Below are 19508 nucleotides of genomic sequence, written 5' to 3' on the forward strand. Positions count from 1 at the left end.
ATGGGCGGAGCCAACCGCCTGGCCCACCCCCTGGTGTGCATCAACAGACTCTTGGAGGAAGGCAACAAGGGTTTCTGGTTAGCAGATGTGCCTACCTGGAGTGTGGGGTGTGGTGGTGTTGTTTTCTGTGTCCCCTGGCTTGCCCAGGGCGACACATTCCCCCTTAGCAAAATGCAGACCGTCCGCGGGCTGCCGTCCTACACCGGTTTTATTTTTCTGTAAAAAGGGGATAACAGGGTTAAACATAACATACATAACATTTTTAATCAACTCTTCCCAAGACGGGAGGCACATTTTACTTTTAACGTTACAACGGTGTACGGTCACGGTTTCCGCTCTCTCCCACCCAAGCAACCTGGCCCTGATGCTACCCCTAAAGCCCAGGCAGCACCCCTTGACCCACAGTCCAGCACAAGTCACCCGAGCGGGATCTGTCCTTCCCTCCAGAGGGTAGCCACCGGTTCCTTTGGCAGCTGGGCCCTGGCCTGCTCTGCTCAGGGCCCTCCCTCCAACCTGCCTCTCCGGAGGCGGCATTGCGGAAACGGTAACGGTACCCAACATATTTACAAGCCACTAACGTTTGTGGTTGCCCTGCAGAGTTCACGGGCTTGTCCATGGATAGTTCCCATGCATTTTAAACTTTTAACGGTCCCCACGGGGACAACGGTGCCGGCTCTAGCCGGTTGCTAATCACAAAGGCAAATCTGGTGAAAACTCGGATAATCATTTTTCATTTTTCAAACTTTTCAACAAACTTTTTCAAACAAACAAAGTGCTGGTCCCTACGGGGACGGTGATGCGGGCCTCCATTGCCCTACTCCGGTCCTGCTGCTGCTTCGTCCGAGGGAGGGGGTGCAGAGCTCACCTTGCTCTCCGGGCTGCCCCTCAGCTTTACATCCAGGGCAAACCACCCCCTCTCTCCGCAGTGCCGAGTGTACCGCACCATGTCCCCCGGGATAAGATTGCGGCCAGGATGCTCTTCGGGCAGGTGAGCATGCACATCCCGCCGGGCTACAAACACCTCGGCCTCCAGGCCCGGTTCGTATATGAACCCGTAGCCCCGGCGGATATCAAACCGCCTCACCTGCCCCTCGTAGAACGGGCCCCGAACACGGAAGGTCGCTTGCCGCAGGTTCTCCTTTTCCCGGATGGCTCGGGCTACCAGCTCGGCTTTCCTCCGCTCCCTCTCCGCGATCTCCAGGCCCAGATTGGTCGGCTCCCTGTCCCAGTATGGCTCCGGCGCACGGGTTGAGCCCCGCGGGACATCCAGTACGTTACCCACTGTCAGGAAGGTGGGCGGCGTATCCCGCGGTGTCATGGCCTTGGGCGCTGCCTTGCAGCAACAACCCGGCGCCACCTCAGCCGAGGTGTGGGGGATGGGCTCAGGGGCTTTCCGCAGTTGGGCCTTCGGCTCGGAGCAGGTCATCGGCTCCGGCTCGGGGAACTGCTCGGGGACTGTCTCTGGCACAATCTTCAGGGCCTTCCATGGCAATGCCTCCAGTTTGCTTCGGGCTCCGGCTACAGGTCGGTCCGCTGGGGCGGACGGGCTGGGTATCGCTACCGGTTGCGGTGGTAGCGGGCCTAGTGGCGGGGTCACGGCCTCCGGGACGGGTGGCGAAGGAGGCAACGGGGGGAGAGGGCTTGGACCGGGTCCCTCAGCCGCAGCGACCGGTCCCTCCGGGACATAGGGGCGTGGGTCACTCACCCTCCCTTCCTCCGCTTCCTCCTCGCGTCTCCGCACGGCTGCCAAAACGTCCGCCATGTCGGTCTCCCACTCCTCCAAGAGGAGCTGCATTTTGACCTGCAGCCTTAGATGGAGCTGCGCGGTCCGGATCTCCACCCACGCCGCGGTTCCCGGTGCGGGGGCCACGGTGTTTCGGGACGGCATCCACATGGTGTCTTTGCTGTTTGCTTCCAGGAACGGTTTTCTGGCAAGGTCCTGGCGTCCTTGCTTTTATAGCGGCGACTACATGCTGCCAGCCGCCATCGCGTCCCCCCTAGCTCTTTCCGGCCCCTCCTCTCCCGGGGCGGGGTTTTGGCCTTCGCGCCTCTACTGCTCGAGAAGACACTCGAGCGGGAACTTTTCGCGCCAAAGATGGCGGCTTCTGAAATTTTTCTGCCGGATACCTCCGGCGGTAACAAGGCGCACCTCTACCTGACGGCAGAGCGGTAAGATCCTGTTCGTGACGCCAAGTTGTCGCGGGCGGGGAGGAGGGTGTCAGCACACCGCGCTCACCCCTTCTGCTCGGGTCCGGCTGTTGCTCCTGGTGGCTCGAGCTGCGGGCCGGATCCCGGGGTGTCTCGAGCGACACTCCTCGCCCGTGAGTGAAAGGGGGTGTTTGTTGGGGTTATAGTTCATGACGCCACCCACGGTTGTGGTGATTGCACCACCGCTGCTCAGTGTGGGGGTCCCGGGGATGGTGATGGGAGCAGCCAGGTGTTGTGTTGCCCCTCCGTGGGTAGGGGTTGGTGATCCCGGGGCCCGGTGAAGAGATGTAAAGTGTAGGGCCTGGAGGGCGCAGGGACGCGGGGGCAGCACTGTGCCTTGCGGCACTGTGGTACTCACTCAGCCTGAGACACGGACACAGTTTGTACGGTAAACCAACGGCTGGTAGGACGGTCCCACAGACGGCTGCACCTGCACTCCCGGTAGGTGACGGTGACGTCTCTCTTCCTTGCACCTGTGTTGTCTGATGGTATCGGTGGATTCCCTCCGGTTACCCGCTCCCCGACTGCAATCTGGGCCGGAGGAGCTCTACACTTTGTCCGCAGGCGCTGGCCCTGGGGAAACTGGTGCCCTGGCGGTGGCGGTGTCTCCCCGGTAATGGTCGGGCTGTTGCCGTCAATCGGGACTTTGCTGCTGGGGGATCTACGTCCCCTTCACTGACGGATTCGGCAAATTGGGTGACTCCTAGCCTTGCCGGGGTCCGAGAGGCCCCTGCCCTGGTGCTGACTGTCCTTCGGAACACTGCTCCAGACCACCGGGCACACAGCCAACGGGGTCCTTCCAGGAACTTCCAAACGGTCCCCCTCCGGACAGTCACCGCCGTCGCTGACCTTGCTGTTCTAGCCCTACACACAGCTGGGCTCTCAGGCTTTGCACACTCTCTGCGCTGTCTCCACGTCTTGCTTTCCTCCTTTTCCACTTTCCTTTCCTTCCTTTCACTTCTTGTTGTTTACTCTAGCCCTTCACTGGACTTCACTCTTGCCCTGCCTGGGCTTAACTTCTAGTCCTTCCACTTCCTCCTCCCTGACTAGACTTGTTTACTCAAGCTCGTCCCTGAGCTGACTGCCTGGTTTCCTCCCTCCTCCAGAGCTGTGAGCTCCTAGATGGGCGGAGCCAACCGCCTGGCCCACCCCCTGGTGTGCATCAACAGACTCTTGGAGGAAGGCAACAAGGGTTTCTGGTTAGCAGATGTGCCTACCTGGAGTGTGGGGTGTGGTGGTGTTGTTTTCTGTGTCCCCTGGCTTGCCCAGGGCGACACACCTGCATGAGGGCAAAAGAGCGCCAACATGCAGGGATGAAGACCACGAGTACAGCATGAGTATCGCGAGATTACTCGGTCCCCGCCGAGCAGCCCGAGTACAGCGATACTCGTGCGAGTACCGAGTAGTTACAAGCATGCTCGCTCATGACTAGATGTTACCTAAAATCCTTCAGGTCATTTGACCTGTCTCTGGGTTCCAAAGGTAGAAATGTTAAATGACCCCTCTCTGGGACTTCGTGTTAAAGGCTTAACAATACTAGAGAAATTGCTTATAAATTTTCGGTAGAAATTTGCAAAACCCAAACACTTCTGAAGGGATTTCAAAGAAGTAGGCTGAACAAAGTCATGAATGGCCTGAACCTTGACCGTATCCATTTCAATAGAATATATAAAGGTTAGGACCCTGCTTCACCTTACAGGTGCTCCGGAGAAAAAAAATCAATCAAGGAAAAACGAGAACTCCGGCACACTACCTCAAATAATGTGGAAAGACGAAAATTCTTTTCAATCAAAGTTGTTCTTTATTGTATATTTATGAAAAAAACGTAATTGAAAGTCCATATGAGATGTTTCGGCCAATTCGGTCTTCATCAATCAGGACTATCTTTATGAAACAGGAGGAGGGGAGGATGAGGTCAGAGATGCAGCACAGTGAGTTCCAAGAACGAATCTATCCTGAATATGTCAAAAATTCCGTTCAACCTTATTGATGTAAGTCAATGGCATCGGATATATATCCACGATAGGTGAATGTAACTAAATGTGGTCCGATTTTATAAGGGAGAACCTATTAAAAACGTTACTGTGTCCTGTAAAGCAAGGTGAAGCTAATGACTATTAGAATTAGAGTTGAGCGCAGTTCTAGGTTCGTGGTTCTCCAGTTCGCGGCTCGAGTGATTTTGGGGGCTGTTCTAGATCGAACTAGAACTCGAGCTTTTTTGCAAAAGCTCGATAGTTCTAGATACGATCGAGAACGGTTCTAGCAGCAAAAAAACAGCTAATTCCTAGCTGGCTTTCCGCTGTAATAGTGTAAGTCACTCTGTGACTCACACTATTATGACATTTCAGTGTATAGTGTGCGGGAACAGCGCATTCAGATCACTGCTGCATGGATAATGGCGATCGCAATTTTTTTTTTTTTTTTCCTTGTCTTCCTTCCCTAAGCGCGTGCGTGTAGTGGGGAGGGCCAGCATGTCAGCTAATCCCAGACACACACACAGCTAAGTGGACTTTTAGACAGAGAAGCAACGGCATGTGTGATAGGATGTCCATGTCACATGTCCCTGCATTATAAAACCGGACATTTTCCTCCAGCACGCCATTATCTGCCTTCTGCGTCCTTGGTGTCAGACATCACTGGCGCAGCTCCGTCCTGAGTCCTATCGCCGATACTGCTGTATGCGCTCCATACACAGCGCTGGACAGCTTAGGGAGAGCACTTTCTATCAGTCCTTTTAAGGGCTCGTACCGGCAGGGTCAGAGCCATAGGTGACAGGTCCTGAAAAAAGAGACAGCGTCTGTGTAGCTAAGGTCAGGGATTTCCTCGCTGCATTTCCCCATTTGGAGGGAAAAGAAAGGCAGGCTTCCATTCCTCTACCCAAAGCCCCACAACCCTGGCACTGTACCCTCCTGTCCTCTGCACACTCCAACTCATTATAACTAAGCCATTATACTAGCAAAGACTGAATGAACTTAGTGGCATCCTAAACGTGGCTATTGGACTTCTGTATAGTCCCAGTAGTGCAAAGATATTTGCACCACGTCTGCCTGCATTGCACACTCAAACTGATAGATACTAAGCCATTATACTAGCAAACACTGAGTGAACTTAGTGGCATCCTAAACGTGGCTGTTGGACTTCTGTATTGTCCCACTAGTGCAAAGATATTTGCAGCACGTCTGCCTGCATTGCACACTCCAACTCATTATAACTAAGCCATTATACTAGCAAACACTGAGTGAACTTAGTGGCATCCTAAATGTGGCTGTTGGACTTCTGTATTGTCCCACTAGTGCAAAGATATTTGCAGCACGTCTGCCTGCAATGCACACTCCAACTCATTATAACTAAGCCATTATACTAGCAAAGACTGAGTGAACTTAGAGGCATCCTAAACGTGGCTATTGGACTTCTGTATAGTCCCAGTAGTGCAAAGATATTTGCAGCACGTCTGCCTGCATTGCACACTCAAACTCATTGTTACTAAGCCATTATAATAGCAAACACTGAGTGAACTTAGTGGCATCCTAAACGTAGCTGTTGGACTTCTGTATTGTCCCACTAGCGCAAAGTTATTTGCAGCACGTCTGCCTGCATTGCACACTCAAACTCATTGTTACTAAGCCATTATACTAGTAAACACTGAGTGAACTTAGTGGCATCCTAAACATAGCTGTTAAACTTCTGTATTGTCCCACTAGCGCAAAGATATTTGCAGCACGTCTGCCTGCATTGCACACTCAAACTCATTGTTACTAAGCCATTATACTAGCAAGCACTGAGTGAACTTAGTGGCATCCTAAACGTAGCTGTTGGACTTCTGTATTGTCCCACTAGCGCAAAGATATTTGCAGCACGTCTGCCTGCATTGCACACTCAAACTCATTGTTACTAAGCCATTATACTAGCAAACACTGAGTGAACTTAGTGGCATCCTAAACGTGGCTATTGGACTTCTGTATTGTCCCACTAGTGCAAAGATATTTGCAGCACGTCTGCCTGCATTGCACACTCAAACTCATTGTTACTAAGCCATTATACTAGCAAACACTGAGTGAACTTAGTGGCATCCTAAACGTGGCTATTGGACTTCTGTATAGTCCCAGTAGTGCAAAGATATTTGCACCACGTCTGCCTGCATTGCACACTCAAACTGATAGTTACTAAGCCATTATACTAGCAAACACTGAGTGAACTTAGTGGCATCCTAAACGTGGCTGTTGGACTTCTGTATTGTCCCACTAGTGCAAAGATATTTGCAGCACGTCTGCCTGCATTACACACTCAAACTCATTGTTACTAAGCCGATATAATAGCAAACACTGAGTGAACTTAGTGGCATCCTAAACGTAGCTGTTGGACTTCTGTATAGTCCCACTAGCGCAAAGATATTTGCAGCACGTCTGCCTGCATTGCACACTCAAACTCATTGTTACTAAGCCATTATACTAGCAAACACTGAGTGAACTTAGTGGCATCCTAAACGCAGCTGTTGGACTTCTGTATTGTCCCACTAGCGCAAAGATATTTGCAGCACGTCTGCCTGCATTGCACACTCAAACTCATTGTTACTAAGCCATTATACTAGCAAACACTGAGTGAACTTAGTGGCATCCTAAATGTGGCTATTGGACTTCTGTATTGTCCCACTAGCGCAAAGATATTTGCAGCACGTCTGCCTGCATTGCACACTCAAACTCATTGTTACTAAGCCATTATACTAGCAAACACTGAGTGAACTTAGTGGCATCATAAAAGTGGCTGTTGGACTTCTGTATTGTCCCACTAGCGCAAAGATATTTGCAGCACGTCTGCCTGCATTGCACACTCAAACTCATTGTTACTAAGCCATTATACTAGCAAACACTGAGTGAACTTAGTGGCATCCTAAACGTAGCTGTTGGACTTCTGTATTGTCCCACTAGCGCAAAGTTATTTGCAGCACGTCTGCCTGCATTGCACACTCAAACTCATTGTTACTAAGCCATTATACTAGCAAACACTGAGTGAACTTAGTGGCATCCTAAACATAGCTGTTGAACTTCTGTATTGTCCCACTAGCGCAAAGATATTTGCAGCACGTCTGCCTGCATTGCACACTCAAACTCATTGTTACTAAGCCAATATACTAGCAAACACTGAGTGAACTTAGTGGCATCCTAAACGTAGCTGTTGGACTTCTGTATTGTCCCACTAGCGCAAAGATATTTGCAGCACGTCTGCCTGCATTGCACACTCAAACTCATTGTTACTAAGCCATTATACTAGCAAACACTGAGTAAACTTAGTGGCATCCTAAACGTGGCTATTGGACTTCTGTATTGTCCCACTAACGCAAAGATATTTGCAGCACGTCTGCCTGCATTGCACACTCAAACTCATTGTTACTAAGCCATTATACTAGCAAACACTGGGTGAACTTAGTGGCATCATAAAAGTGGCTGTTGGACTTTTGTATTGTCCCACTAGCGCAAAGATATTTGCAGCACGTCTGCCTGCATTGCACACTCAAACTCATTGTTACTAAGCCATTATACTAGCAAACACTGAGTGAACTTAGTGGCATCCTAAACGTAGCTGTTGGACTTCTGTATTGTCCCACTAGCGCAAAGATATTTCCAGCACGTCTGCCTGCATTGCACACTCAAACTCATTGTTACTAAGCCATTATACTAGCAAACACTGAGTGAACTTAGTGGCATCCTAAACGTGGCTATTGGACTTCTGTATTGTCCCACTAACGCAAAGATATTTGCAGCACGTCTGCCTGCATTGCACACTCAAACTCATTGTTACTAAGCCATTATACTAGCAAACACTGAGTGAACTTAGTGGCATCATAAAAGTGGCTGTTGGACTTTTGTATTGTCCCACTAGCGCAAAGATATTTGCAGCACGTCTGCCTGCATTGCATACTCAAACTCATTGTTATTAAGCCATTATACTAGCAAACACTGAGTGAACTTAGTGGCATCCTAAACGTAGCTGTTGGACTTCTGTATTGTCCCACTAGCGCAAAGATATTTGCAGCACGTCTGCCTGCATTGCACACTCAAACTCATTGTTACTAAGCCATTATACTAGCAAACACTGAGTGAACTTAGTGGCATCATAAAAGTGGCTGTTGGACTTTTGTATTGTCCCACTAGCGCAAAGATATTTGCAGCACGTCTGTCTGCATTGCACACTCAAACTCATTGTTACTAAGCCATTATACTAGCAAACACTGAGTGAACTTAGTGGCATCCTAAACGTAGCTGTTGGACTTCTGTATTGTCCCACTAGTGCAAAGATATTTGCAGCACGTCTGCCTGCATTGCACACTCAAACTCATTGTTACTAAGCCATTATACTAGCAAACACTGAGTGAACTTAGTGGCATCCTAAACATAGCTGTTGAACTTCTGTATTGTCCCACTAGCGCAAAGATATTTGCAGCACGTCTGCCTGCATTGCACACTCAAACTCATTGTTACTAAGCCATTATACTAGCAAACACTGAGTGAACTTAGTGGCATCCTAAACGTGGCTATTGGACTTTTGTATTGTCCCACTAGCGCAAAGATATTTGCAGCACGTCTGCCTGCATTGCACACTCAAACTCATTGTTACTAAGCCATTATACTAGCAAACACTGAGTGAACTTAGTGGCATCCTAAACGTGGCTATTGGACTTCTGTATTGTCCCACTAGCGCAAAGATATTTGCAGCACGTCTGCCTGCATTGCACACTCAAACTCATTGTTACTAAGCCATTATACTAGCAAACACTGAGTGAACTTAGTGGCATCCTAAACGTAGCTGTTGGACTTCTGTATTGTCCCACTAGCGCAAAGATATTTGCAGCACGTCTGCCTGCATTGCACACTCAAACTCATTGTTACTAAGCCATTATACTAGCAAACACTGAGTGAACTTAGTGGCATCCTAAACGTGGCTATTGGACTTCTGTATTGTCCCACTAGTGCAAAGATATTTGCAGCACGTCTGCCTGCATTGCACACTCAAACTCATTGTTACTAAGTCATTATACTAGCAAACACTGAGTGAACTTAGTGGCATCCTAAACGTAGCTGTTGGACTTCTGTATTGTCACACTAGCGCAAAGATATTTGCAGCACGTCTGCCTGGATTGCACACTCAAACTCATTGTTACTAAGCCATTATACTAGCAAACACTGAGTGAACTTAGTGGCATCCTAAACGTGGCTATTGGACTTCTGTATTGTCCCACTAGCGCAAAGTTATTTGCAGCACGTCTGTCTGCATTGCACACTCAAACTCATTGTTACTAAGCCATTATACTAGCAAACACTGAGTGAACTTAGTGGCATCATAAAAGTGGCTGTTGGACTTCTGTATTGTCCCACTAGAGCAAAGATATTTGCAGCACGTCTGCCTGCATTGCACACTCAAACTCATTGTTACTAAGCCATTATTCTAGCAAACACTGAGTGAACTTAGTGGCATCCTAAACGTAGCTGTTGGACTTCTGTATTGTCCCACTAGCGCAAAGATATTTGCAGCACGTCTGCCTGCATTGCACACTCAAACTCATTGTTACTAAGCCATTATACTAGCAAACACTGAGTGAACTTAGTGGCATCCTAAACGTAGCTGTTGGACTTCTGTATTGTCCCACTAGTGCAAAGATATTTGCAGCACGTCTGCCTGCATTGCACACTCAAACTCATTGTTACTAAGCCATTATACTAGCAAACACTGAGTGAACTTAGTGGCATCCTAAACATAGCTGTTGAACTTCTGTATTGTCCCACTAGCGCAAAGATATTTGCAGCACGTCTGCCTGCATTGCACACTCAAACTCATTGTTACTAAGCCATTATACTAGCAAACACTGAGTGAACTTAGTGGCATCATAAAAGTGGCTGTTGGACTTCTGTATTTTCCCACTAGCGCAAAGATATTTACAGCACGCCTGCCTGCATTGCACACTCAAACTCATTGTTACTAAGCCATTATACTAGCAAACACTGAGTGAACTTAGTGGAATCCTAAACATAGCTGTTGAACTTCTGTATTGTCCCACTAGCGCAAAGATATTTGCAGCACGTCTGCCTGCATTGCACACTCAAACTCATTGTTACTAAGCCATTATACTAGCAAACACTGAGTGAACTTAGTGGCATCCTAAACGTAGCTGTTGGACTTCTGTATTGTCCCACTAGCGCAAAGATATTTGCAGCACGTCTGCCTGCATTGCACACTCAAACTCATTGTTACTAAGCCATTATACTAGCAAACACTGAGTGAACTTAGTGGCATCCTAAACGTGGCTATTGGACTTCTGTATTGTCCCACTAGTGCAAAGATATTTGCAGCACGTCTGCCTGCATTGCACACTCAAACTCATTGTTACTAAGCCATTATACTAGCAAACACTGAGTGAACTTAGTGGCATCCTAAACGTAGCTGTTGGATTTCTGTATTGTCACACTAGCGCAAAGATATTTGCAGCACGTCTGCCTGCATTGCACACTCAAACTCATTGTTACTAAGCCATTATACTAGCAAACACTGAGTGAACTTAGTGGCATCCTAAACGTGGCTATTGGACTTCTGTATTGTCCCACTAGTGCAAAGATATTTGCAGCACGTCTGCCTGCATTGCACACTCAAACTCATTGTTACTAAGCCATTATACTAGCAAACACTGAGTGAACTTAGTGGCATCCTAAACGTGGCTATTGGACTTCTGTATTGTCCCACTAGTGCAAAGATATTTGCAGCACGTCTGCCTGCATTGCACACTCAAACTCATTGTTACTAAGCCATTATACTAGCAAACACTGAGTGAACTTAGTGGCATCCTAAACGTAGCTGTTGGATTTCTGTATTGTCACACTAGCGCAAAGATATTTGCAGCACGTCTGCCTGCATTGCACACTCAAACTCATTGTTACTAAGCCATTATACTAGCAAACACTGAGTGAACTTAGTGGCATCATAAAAGTGGCTGTTGGACTTTTGTATTGTCCCACTAGCGCAAAGATATTTGCAGCACGTCTGCCTGCATTGCATACTCAAACTCATTGTTATTAAGCCATTATACTAGCAAACACTGAGTGAACTTAGTGGCATCCTAAACGTAGCTGTTGGACTTCTGTATTGTCCCACTAGCGCAAAGATATTTGCAGCACGTCTGCCTGCATTGCACACTCAAACTCATTGTTACTAAGCCATTATACTAGCAAACACTGAGTGAACTTAGTGGCATCATAAAAGTGGCTGTTGGACTTTTGTATTGTCCCACTAGCGCAAAGATATTTGCAGCACGTCTGCCTGCATTGCACACTCAACCTCATTGTTACTAAGCCATTATACTAGCAAACACTGAGTGAACTTAGTGGCATCCTAATCGTAGCTGTTGGACTTCTGTATTGTCCCACTAGTGCAAATATATTTGCAGATCGTCTGCCTGCATTGCACACTCAAACTCCTTGTTACTAAGCCATTATACTAGCAAACACTGAGTGAACTTAGTGGCATCCTAAACATAGCTGTTGAACTTCTGTATTGTCCCACTAGCGCAAAGATATTTGCAGCACGTCTGCCTGCATTGCACACTCAAACTCATTGTTACTAAGCCATTATACTAGCAAACACTGAGTGAACTTAGTGGCATCCTAAACGTAGCTGTTGGACTTCTGTATTGTCCCACTAGCGCAAAGATATTTGCAGCACGTCTGCTTGCATTGCACACTCAAACTCATTGTTACTAAGCCATTATACTAGCAAACACTGAGTGAACTTAGGCGGGCTTTGCACGTTGCAACATCGGTAACAATGTGTTACCGATGCTGCAGCGATAGTCCCGCCCCCGTCGCACGTTCGATATATAGTGAAAGCTGCCGTAGCGATTATTATCGCTACGGCAGCTTTACACGCACATACCTGCCGTGCGATGTCCCTCTGGCCGGCGACCCGCCTCCTTCCTTAGGGGGCGGGTAGTGCGGCGTCACAGTGACGTCACACGGCAGGCGGCCAATTAAAGTGGAGGGGCGGAGATGAGCAGGATGTAAACATCCCGCCCACCTCCGTCCTTCTCATTGCAGCCGGGAGGCAGGTAAGGTGAAGTTCCTCGCTCCTGCGGCTTCACACACAGCGATGTGTGTGGACGCAGGAACGAGGAACTACATCGTACCTGTCGCTCCCCCGGCATTATGGAAATGTCGGAGGCTGCAGCGATGATACGATGACGACGATTTTGCGCTCGTTCATCGTATCATCTAGGATTTACACACTACGACATCGCAAGTGACGCCGGATGTGCGTCACTTTCGATTTGACCCCACCGACATCGCACCTGCGATGTCGTAGTGTGCAAAGCCCGCCTTAGTGGCATCCTAAACGTGGCTATTGGACTTCTGTATTGTCCCACTAGCGCAAAGATATTTGCAGCACGTCTGCCTGCATTGCACACTCAAACTCATTGTTACTAAGCCATTATACTAGCAAACACTGAGTGAACTTAGTGGCATCCTAAACGTGGCTATTGGACTTCTGTATTGTCCCACTAGCGCAAAGATATTTGCAGCACGTCTGCCTGCATTGCACACTCAAACTCATTGTTACTAAGCCATTATACTAGCAAACACTGAGTGAACTTAGTGGCATCATAAAAGTGGCTGTTGGACTTTTGTATTGTCCCACTAGCGCAAAGATATTTGCAGCACGTCTGCCTGCATTGCACACTCAAACTCATTGTTACTAAGCCATTATACTAGCAAACACTGAGTGAACTTAGTGGCATCCTAAACGTGGCTATTGGACTTCTGTATTGTCCCACTAGCGCAAAGATATTTGCAGCACGTCTGCCTGCATTGCACACTCAAACTCATTGTTACTAAGCCATTATACTAGCAAACACTGAGTGAACTTAGTGGCATCCTAAACGTGGCTATTGGACTTCTGTATTGTCCCACTAGCGCAAAGATATTTGCAGCACGTCTGCCTGCATTGCATACTCAAACTCATTGTTATTAAGCCATTATACTAGCAAACACTGAGTGAACTTAGTGGCATCCTAAACGTAGCTGTTGGACTTCTGTATTGTCCCACTAGCGCAAAGATATTTGCAGCACGTCTGCCTGCATTGCACACTCAAACTCATTGTTACTAAGCCATTATACTAGCAAACACTGAGTGAACTTAGTGGCATCCTAAACGTGGCTGTTGGACTTCTGTATTGTCCCACTAGTGCAAAGATATTTGCAGCACGTCTGCCTGCATTGCACACTCAAACTCATTGTTACTAAGCCATTATACTAGCAAACACTGAGTGAACTTAGTGGCATCCTAAACGTAGCTGTTGGACTTCTGTATTGTCACACTAGCGCAAAGATATTTGCAGCACGTCTGCCTGCATTGCACAATCAAACCCATTTTTACTATACCATTATACTAGCAAACACTGAGTGAACTTAGTGGCATCATAAAAGTGGCTGTTGGACTTTTGTATTGTCCCACTAGCGCAAAGATATTTGCAGCACGTCTGCCTGCATTGCATACTCAAACTCATTGTTATTAAGCCATTATACTAGCAAACACTGAGTGAACTTAGTGGCATCCTAAACGTAGCTGTTGGACTTCTGTATTGTCCCACTAGTGCAAAGATATTTGCAGCACGTCTCCCTGCATTGCACACTCAAACTCATTGTTACTAAGCCATTATACTAGCAAACACTGAGTGAACTTAGTGGCATCATAAAAGTGGCTGTTGGACTTCTGTATTGTCCCACTAGTGCAAAGATATTTGCAGCACGTCTGCCTGCATTGCACACTCAAACTCATTGTTACTAAGCCATTATACTAGCAAACACTGAGTGAACTTAGTGGCATCCTAAACGTAGCTGTTGGACTTCTGTATTGTCCCACTAGTGCAAAGATATTTGCAGCACGTCTGCCTGCATTGCACACTCAAACTCATTGTTACTAAGCCATTATACTAGCAAACACTGAGTGAACTTAGTGGCATCCTAAACATAGCTGTTGAACTTCTGTATTGTCCCACTAGCGCAAAGATATTTGCAGCACGTCTGCCTGCATTGCACACTCAAACTCATTGTTACTAAGCCATTATACTAGCAAACACTGAGTGATCTTAGTGGCATCCTAAACGTAGCTGTTGGACTTCTGTATTGTTCCACTAGCGCAAAGATATTTGCAGCACGTCTGCCTGCATTGCACACTCAAACTCATTGTTACTAAGCCATTATTCTAGCAAACACTGAGTGAACTTAGTGGCATCCTAAACGTGGCTATTGGACTTCTGTATTGTCCCACTAGCGCAAAGATATTTGCAGCACGTCTGCCTGCATTGCACACTCAAACTCATTGTTACTAAGCCATTATACTAGCAAACACTGAGTGAACTTAGTGGCATCCTAAACGTGGCTATTGGACTTCTGTATTGTCCCACTAGCGCAAAGATATTTGCAGCACGTCTGCCTGCATTGCACACTCAAACTCATTGTTACTAAGCCATTATACTAGCAAACACTGAGTGAACTTAGTGGCATCATAAAAGTGGCTGTTGGACTTTTGTATTGTCCCACTAGCGCAAAGATATTTGCAGCACGTCTACCTGCATTGCACACTCAAACTCATTGTTACTAAGCCATTATACTAGCAAACACTGAGTGAACTTAGTGGCATCCTAAACGTAGCTGTTGGACTTCTGTATTGTCCCACTAGCGCAAAGATATTTGCAGCACGTCTGCCTGCATTGCACACTCAAACTCAATGTTACTAAGCCATTATACTAGCAAACACTGAGTGAACTTAGTGGCATCCTAAACGTGGCTATTGGACTTCTGTATTGTCCCACTAGTGCAAAGATATTTGCAGCACGTCTGCCTGCATTGCACACTCAAACTCATTGTTACTAAGCCATTATACTAGCAAACACTGAGTGAACTTAGTGGCATCCTAAACGTAGCTGTTGGACTTCTGTATTGTCCCACTAGCGCAAAGATATTTGCAGCACGTCTGCCTGCATTGCACACTCAAACTCATTGTTACTAAGCCATTATACTAGCAAACACTGAGTGAACTTAGTGGCATCATAAAAGTGGCTGTTGGACTTTTGTATTGTCCCACTAGCGCAAAGATATTTGCAGCACGTCTGCCTGCATTGCATACTCAAACTCATTGTTATTAAGCCATTATACTAGCAAACACTGAGTGAACTTAGTGGCATCCTAAACGTAGCTGTTGGACTTCTGTATTGTCCCACTAGCGCAAAGATATTTGCAGCACGTCTGCCTGCATTGCACACTCAAACTCATTGTTACTAAGCCATTATACTAGCAAACACTGAGTGAACTTAGTGGCATCATAAAAGTGGCTGTTGGACTTTTGTATTGTCCCACTAGCGCAAAGATATTTGCAGCACGTCTGCCTGCATTGCACACTCAAACTCATTGTTACTAAGCCATTATACTAGCAAACACTGAGTGAACTTAGTGGCATCCTAAACGTAGCTGTTGGACATCTGTATTGTCCCACTAGTGCAAAGATATTTGCAGATCGTCTGCCTGCATTGCACACTCAAACTCATTGTTACTAAGCCATTATACTAGCAAACACTGAGTGAACTTAGTGGCATCCTAAACATAGCTGTTGAACTTCTGTATTGTCCCACTAGCGCAAAGATATTTGCAGCACGTCTGCCTGCATTGCACACTCAAACTCATTGTTACTAAGCCATTATACTAGCAAACACTGAGTGAACTTAGTGGCATCCTAAACGTAGCTGTTGGACTTCTGTATTGTCCCACTAGCGCAAAGATATTTGCAGCACGTCTGCCTGCATTGCACACTCAAACTCATTGTTACTAAGCCGTTATACTAGCAAACACTGAGTGAACTTAGTGGCATCCTAAACGTGGCTATTGGACTTCTGTATTGTCCCACTAGCGCAAAGATATTTGCAGCACGTCTGCCGGCATTGCACACTCAAACTCATTGTTACTAAGCCATTATACTAGCAAACACTGAGTGAACTTAGTGGCATCCTAAACGTGGCTATTGGACTTCTGTATTGTCCCACTAGCGCAAAGATATTTGCAGCACGTCTGCCTGCATTGCACACTCAAACTCATTGTTACTAAGCCATTATACTAGCAAACACTGAGTGAACTTAGTGGCATCATAAAAGTGGCTGTTGGACTTTTGTATTGTCCCACTGGCACAAAGATATTTGCAGCACGTCTGCCTGCATTGCACACTCAAACTCATTGTTACTAAGCCATTATACTAGCAAACACTGAGTGAACTTAGTGGCATCCTAAACGTGGCTATTGGACTTCTGTATTGTCCCACTAGCGCAAAGATATTTGCAGCACGTCTGCCTGCATTGCACACTCAAACTCATTGTTACTAAGCCATTATACTAGCAAACACTGAGTGAACTTAGTGGCATCCTAAACGTGGCTATTAGACTTCTGTATTGTCCCACTAGCGCAAAGATATTTGCAGCACGTCTGCCTGCATTGCATACTCAAACTCATTGTTATTAAGCCATTATACTAGCAAACACTGAGTGAACTTAGTGGCATCCTAAACGTAGCTGTTGGATTTCTGTATTGTCCCACTAGCGCAAAGATATTTGCAGCACGTCTGCCTGTATTGCACACTCAAACTCATTGTTACTAAGCCATTATACTAGCAAACACTGAGTGAACTTAGTGGCATCCTAAACGTGGCTATTGGACTTCTGTATTGTCCCACTAGTGCAAAGATATTTGCAGCACGTCTGCCTGTATTGCACACTCAAACTCATTGTTACTAAGCCATAATACTAGCAAACACTGAGTGAACTTAGTGGCATCCTAAACGTAGCTGTTGGACTTCTGTATTGTCACACTAGCGCAAAGATATTTGCAGCACGTCTGCCTGCATTGCACACTCAAACTCATTGTTACTAAGCCATTATACTAGCAAACACTGAGTGAACTTAGTGGTATCATAAAAGTGGCTGTTGGACTTTTGTATTGTCCCACTAGCGCAAAGATATTTGCAGCACGTCTGCCTGCATTGCATACTCAAACTCATTGTTATTAAGCCATTATACTAGCAAACACTGAGTGAACTTAGTGGCATCCTAAACGTAGCTGTTGGATTTCTGTATTGTCCCACTAGCGCAAAGATATTTGCAGCACGTCTGCCTGCATTGCACACTCAAACTCATTGTTACTAAGCCATTATACTAGCAAACACTGAGTGAACTTAGTGGCATCCTAAACGTGGCTATTGGACTTCTGTATTGTCCCACTAGTGCAAAGATATTTGCAGCACGTCTGCCTGTATTGCACACTCAAACTCATTGTTACTAAGCCATTATACTAGCAAACACTGAGTGAACTTAGTGGCATCCTAAACGTAGCTGTTGGACTTCTGTATTGTCACACTAGCGCAAAGATATTTGCAGCACGTCTGCCTGCATTGCACACTCAAACTCATTGTTACTAAGCCATTATACTAGCAAACACTGAGTGAACTTAGTGGCATCCTAAACGTAGCTGTTGGACTTCTGTATTGTCCCACTAGTGCAAAGATATTTGCAGCACGTCTGCCTGCATTGCACACTCAAACTCATTGTTACTAAGCCATTATACTAGCAAACACTGAGTGAACTTAGTGGCATCCTAAACGTGGCTATTGGACTTCTGTATTGTCCCACTAGTGCAAAGATATTTGCAGCACGTCTGCCTGTATTGCACACTCAAACTCATTGTTACTAAGCCATTATACTAGCAAACACTGAGTGAACTTAGTGGCATCCTAAACGTAGCTGTTGGATTTCTGTATTGTCCCACTAGCGCAAAGATATTTGCAGCACGTCTGCCTGCATTGCACACTCAAACTCATTGTTACTAAGCCATTATACTAGCAAACACTGAGTGAACTTAGTGGCATCATAAAAGTGGCTGTTGGACTTTTGTATTGTCCCACTAGCGCAAAGATATTTGCAGCACGTCTGCCTGCATTGCATACTCAAACTCATTGTTATTAAGCCATTATACTAGCAAACACTGAGTGAACTTAGTGGCATCCTAAACGTGGCTATTGGACTTCTGTATTGTCCCACTAGCGCAAAGATATTTGCAGCACGTCTGCCTGCATTGCATACTCAAACTCATTGTTATTAAGCCATTATACTAGCAAACACTGAGTGAACTTAGTGGCATCCTAAACGTAGCTGTTAGATTTCTGTATTGTCCCACTAGCGCAAAGATATTTGCAGCACGTCTGCCTGCATTGCACACTCAAACTCATTGTTACTAAGCCATTATACTAGCAAACACTGAGTGAACTTAGTGGCATCCTAAACGTGGCTATTGGACTTCTGTATTGTCCCACTAGTGCAAAGATATTTGCAGCACGTCTGCCTGTATTGCACACTCAAACTCATTGTTACTAAGCCATTATACTAGCAAACACTGAGTGAACTTAGTGGCATCCTAAACGTAGCTGTTGGACTTCTGTATTGTCACACTAGCGCAAAGATATTTGCAGCACGTCTGCCTGCATTGCACACTCAAACTCATTGTTACTAAGCCATTATACTAGCAAACACTGAGTGAACTTAGTGGCATCCTAAACGTAGCTGTTGGACTTGTCTGGGATAGTAAGTGACGTACCTCTGCTGTAAAGAAAGCTACACCACCTCTCCATTTCTACTATGCAATTTTAACTGCAAAAAGTGGAGGCAATTCTTTGGGGGATAGTATCATTGTCTGGGATAGTAAGTGACGTACCTCTGCTGTAAAGAAAGCTACACCACCTCTCCATTTTTGCTACGCAATTTTAACTGCAAAAAGTGGAGGCAATTCTTTGGGGGATACTATCATTGTTTGGGATCGTGAGTGACGTACCTCTGCTGTCAAAAAAAGCTACACCACCTCTCCATTCTACACCACCTCTCCATTTCTGCTACGTAATTTTAACTGCAAAAAGTGCGGTCAATTCTTTGGGGGATAATATCATTGTTTGGGATAGTCAGTGACGTACTTCTGCTGTCAAGAAAGCTACACCACCTCTCCATTCTACACCACCTCTCCATTTCTGCTACGCAATTTTAACTGCAAAAAGTGCAGGCAATTCTTTGGGGGAGAGTATCATTATCTCAGAAAGTCAGTGACGTACCTCTGCTGTCAAGAAAGCTACACCACCTGTCCATTTCACACCACCTCTCCATTTCTGCTACGCAATTTTAACTGCAAAAAGTGCAGGCGATTCTTTGGGGGATAGGATCATTGTATTGGATCGTCGGT

Source organism: Anomaloglossus baeobatrachus, chromosome 2, assembly GCF_048569485.1.
Source record: "Anomaloglossus baeobatrachus isolate aAnoBae1 chromosome 2, aAnoBae1.hap1, whole genome shotgun sequence".
NCBI classification, from domain to species: domain Eukaryota; kingdom Metazoa; phylum Chordata; class Amphibia; order Anura; family Aromobatidae; genus Anomaloglossus; species Anomaloglossus baeobatrachus.